Raw genomic sequence first — 4854 nt, 5'->3', positions numbered from 1 at the left:
ACTGTGAGAAAATACATTTCTGTTGTGTTAAGCCACCCAGTTTGTGGTCCTTGGTTATGACAGTCCAAGAAACTAATACACATAGCTTTGAAGAATTGCTGCATGTGATAGATCAGTCATTGTCAAGATATTTACAGTTTAGTTATGGATACATTTAAACAACTCGATAGGTAGATGTATAGATGGGTAGATAGAAAAAAGAAAGAAAGATGACAGATAGCTACTGTACAGCCCCACCCCCACTCCAAACCCCATTCTCATTTTCCACAGTTTTAATTACCCATAGTCAAATGGGAGCTGAAAACAGATGATCCTCCTCCTGAAGCACAATCAGAGGTCAATCAGAGGTCAATAATGGTCACACACTACGTCATAATGCCTGAGTCATTCACCTCACTTCATCTTATCATATAGGCATTTCATCTCACATCATCACGAAAAGAAGGGTGAGTATAGTACAAGAAAATATTGAGAGAGAAAGACCTCATTCACATAACTTTTATAACATCATATTGTTATAATTGTTCTATTTCATTATGTTATTGCTGTTAATTTCTTACTGTGCCTAATCTGTAAACTAAACTTTATCACAGGTATATATTATGGGGAAAAAAAAAACATAGTACAGATAGTGTTCAATGCTATCTGTGGTTTTAGGCATCCACTTGGGGGTCTTGGAATTTATCCCTCATGGATAAGAGGGGACTACTCTATGTAAAATAGACTCTAAGGCATTATGACACCCATCCATGTTGTGTTTTGTTATTTTGTTGTTCAGGGTCTTTGAGGAAGTGGATGCCTGATGGGTTAAATATGCAAAATGATATCAGGAGAAATGCCTGTGAAGGAAAATGATGAGAGAGCCAGAAAGCCTGGGAAAGCCATCAGACCACCCTGCAGGTCCGACCCTGAGTAAAAAGGAGAGGAAGAGAAGGAAGGTGTATGAGAACTTTCTTAAGCTACTGTATAGTTTAAGGAAAGTCCAGAAATGTCACAGGAGAGTCTTCAAGCCAAAGAACCCTGGAAGAATTTCTCATATTCCAGGCATGACTCTGCCTCAAACCACATTTGGTCATTGGATGGGAGTAGTCCGTAAAAAGCCTAATTTCAGTGCAAACGCAGTGATAAACTTTATACTGTTGCCATGGGGACTGTCAACTACTTCATTGAAGTTTAGATCTGAGAGTTGTATACTCATGGTCCTCTTAGGGAGTGTAATGATAGGGATGGGGTGGAGGACTCTTACTCTTACCTTCATACCTGACAGTTATTCTGCGCTCACCATTTGTATGAAATTATTCTTCACATTTTTTACCATCTTTAATTTGTCCAGATGGAAGGAAGGGGTAAGGATGGTGGAACAGGAGAAAGCAGAAAGTTCAGGCTAGAGCTGGAGTCTATTCATGCGTGAAACCTGTTTCATATATAAGGCAGGGCTTATATTCTTCATCATTGGAAGAAGAGAGATCTCTACCTCCCACCCAGAGTTATAGGCGTATAGACACAATTCCAACCCTCCCTTAATCCTGTCTACTAAAGGGAACTCAATATGTGTGTTGAGTGAACTTTTCCAGATCTAATAATGCTATTCTTCCCATTGTTTTCCTTCCTCTTCAAATTGTCCTTTGCTCTGGGCAGGTTAGTATTACTCAAACATTGGTATTCATACTATTTTCCACAGCATCCTTCAGGTGGTCTTATTTAAGGGAAGTAAACATTTCCTGAGGACCTGACATGTGTCAGACATGGGACTAACATGGATTGATTTCACAGAAGAAATATGTGGTTCCTGCTTTTAAGAAATTTGCAGGTAAGTGGAAGACACTGAAGCACAGCATGGTTAGTGCAATGTTACAAGCACTGTATTAAGAATAGTTTCAGGTGTGTTTGAACAAAGATGAGCAATTAAAACACCCAGAATGGAGGACTGTTTATCAAAGAAAGTTCCCTAGTACACTGAAGCTTGCAAATCATATGGTTTTTGTCCAATCATTGATTTACCGGATGGGTTTCTTCAGTTCAAATCCTACCCCTGCTCAGCAAGTGGTTTAAGTGTCTACATTATTACTAATTATTTAGTGCTATAAACTTTTAAATAAAAATAACATTTGTTTAATTTGATGCCCAGAACAGCCCAGCTTATTTAAAGGTTAACGAATATCATATGCATATTCAAGCACTGTATAGAGGGAGCTCAAGATGTAAAAATATTAAATTGTAGAGCAGGAACACAATTAAAACATGGATTATGCTCCAAAGTTTACTCCTTATATAAATGTTTTGGAATGCATAATACAATTTCCCATAGAATACAAAACTATGTATTACCAGGCTAGCCCATGAAAGTCTAATTAGCTTATAATGTAGGCAGTATATTATATATTTATCATGAAAATCATTAAAATCATATTATTCACCAAAAATTGGAAAGATTAAATATCCAATAATGGTGGCTTAATAAAATAAATTTTGTTTTAGCTAATTAGCTGTATAATGGAATGTTGTAAAGCCATTGATGATTACCCTACAAAAGAATATTTTAAAACCTTATGAGTTCTCTGATTTAAAACATTCAGTAACACAAAAATGCAAAAAGCACAAAACAGAAGTTTCTTAGCATTCCACTTTCAAGAGCCACCTCTTGTGAATAGTTCAGCATACATTCCATACTTCTAAAAGAAAATTATTATTGGACATGGAAAAAATTTTAGTAGTATAATATTATTAAAATAATTTTTAAAACCATTAGAATTAATACAAAAGTGTTTTAATAGTAAAGAATGGGAAGTTTTTATTTTTTTGTTTTTTACTTTTCTGATTTTATTTAGTTTATATATTTATTTGTGACTTCTCAAAATTTCAGGACTTCCAACTGCCTTTTTGTCAAGAGTTGGCTTAAGTGTCTCTTTTCAGAGAAATCTTGCTTAAATAATCCTTATTGAAAATAACTATTCTATTTCTTCCACTACGTACTATCATGGAGACCCATTATTTCCATTAACATGCTATATTTTTCCTCATAGTATTTATCATCACCCAGCATATTACATAGCTATTTAATGTCTCTCATTGTCCTACAAGTTTCAATCCATGAAGACACAGGCTAGTTTGGTTACTGCTTTATTTCTAGCAACATAGACAAGTGGCTGGAATGTAGAAGGTATGTAATAAATATCGTTGAGAGAGTTCTTCAATATAAACAAATTACTATATAATCAGAAAATATTGTATTTTCAAAGTCTGTATTTATAATAAGCATGCTACTTTAACTATATTGAAACAGAAAAAAAATGCATACAATTGGGGAAAATATAACCTCATGGATATTAGAAGTCGGTAGTTGAAGAAAAAAGTTTTTAATTAGGGAAAGAAATCAACATAAAGATGTTTCTTCAGATTTTGATGTGATCTTTTGAATTAGTTCAATATTTTCTGGATGGTGGATACTAAATCTGTTTACTGACCTTCAGAAATGCCCCCCAATAGGCCATCAGTCTGTTATTAGCATGATTCATATGCATAATAGTTATGTTATACTTACGATGATGTATTCTTGGCTCAGAAACAGAACGAAAGCATGGGACTAACTGAAGAGAAGACAAGAAAAGAAGAGGAAATGAGAGGACTTCAAGAAGCTTCTGGGCAAGATTTAGATGACCTGATGTAACCAAATGAATCATTCAGGTTAAGCTAAGTTATGTAGAGATAACAAACACTATGAACACACCAAGAAGAGTTTTTTTTTTCACTTATGTCATGCGCATCAAAGCCAGGGGCACATTTTCTTTGTCCATCCTGCAGGACCCAGGCAGAAAAGTCTGTTTTGTCCCTGCAGAAGGAAAAAGAGAAGGCTTTGAAGTTAGCAAAATCTGCACTGATCTTCAAGGCTCTTTTCTATGGGTGACACCACGTATATCTTTTCCAATGCCAGACACATGGTCAAGAATAAATGTCATCCAGTAGGAAAGGGCAATCTTATCCGATGCCCAGAAAGAGAGAGAATCAACTATTTGTAGACTTCCTTAATCACCACACAGCAAGAAAAAAATGAATGGAGCCTCCAAGTGAGAAAGCATATGCATTAGAGGAAAAGAGGAGTGCATTATTTTCCAGTCAACTTTGGGGCCACTACAAACTGCCTCAAGTCAGGCATTATGTGAGGTTCCTCATTTGTAACAGGGAATGAGCTGCAGGCCTGGAAAACAATAGTAAAATAATAGTAAAATAAATAGTAAAATAAATTAGTAAAATAGTAAATAAATAAATAGTAAAATAAATAGTAAAATAATAGTAAAATAAATTCATTGTCTTGATGATATTTAATTTTATTTTCATGTATTTCCTACTTCAGACAAATCCTATCCACACAAGTATACAAAATTATGATGAATGAGTAAATATAACTGGAGTTCAGATAATGATAGTATTAGTGTCTCTAGTCATAGATTAGAAGCAGAACGAGACCAATGTGTCCTATTGATTTTAGGCGCTTTGCATCTTTAATAACTGAAGAGACTATAGGGTATCAAAATGTACAATGCACTACCCTTAATGGTGAGTCAAGCTTAAAAAGGTTATTTAGATTAATTTGCTTTCAAAATTCATTTATAACTATTTTCAAGTAATTTGCCTATTGTTATCTAAATCTAGCACCCATTAGTCTAGAAACCCACATATAACTTCTCTGATTTCTGTGATTCTTAGTTGCCAACATTAGCCCTTTCTTTCCATTTTCCCTTTTATTGTAATTTGCTAATACATCAGTTTGGTCCCTCTGGATATGAATACAATGCAGCTTTTAACTCTGTTTATGGGATACAGGAACACACATCCTGCCAAGAGATTTCACATTGA

The 4854-nt window shown here is 34.8% G+C and overlaps 1 long non-coding RNA gene across 1 annotated transcript; it reads left to right on the top strand.

Moving 5' to 3' along the window:
- Positions 1–386: 386 nt before the first annotated feature.
- On the top strand, positions 387–4199 carry LOC111097232. Its single transcript, XR_005362924.1, has 3 exons — positions 387–446; positions 1682–1810; positions 3563–4199. It is a non-coding gene; the product is annotated as an uncharacterized LOC111097232 (long non-coding RNA).
- Positions 4200–4854: the final 655 nt, after the last annotated feature.

This window comes from Canis lupus, chromosome 8, assembly GCF_011100685.1.
Source record: "Canis lupus familiaris isolate Mischka breed German Shepherd chromosome 8, alternate assembly UU_Cfam_GSD_1.0, whole genome shotgun sequence".
In the NCBI taxonomy this organism is placed as follows: domain Eukaryota; kingdom Metazoa; phylum Chordata; class Mammalia; order Carnivora; family Canidae; genus Canis; species Canis lupus.
The sequence above is the reverse complement of the archived record's forward strand: the minus strand, read 5'-3'. Positions and strand labels throughout refer to the sequence as shown.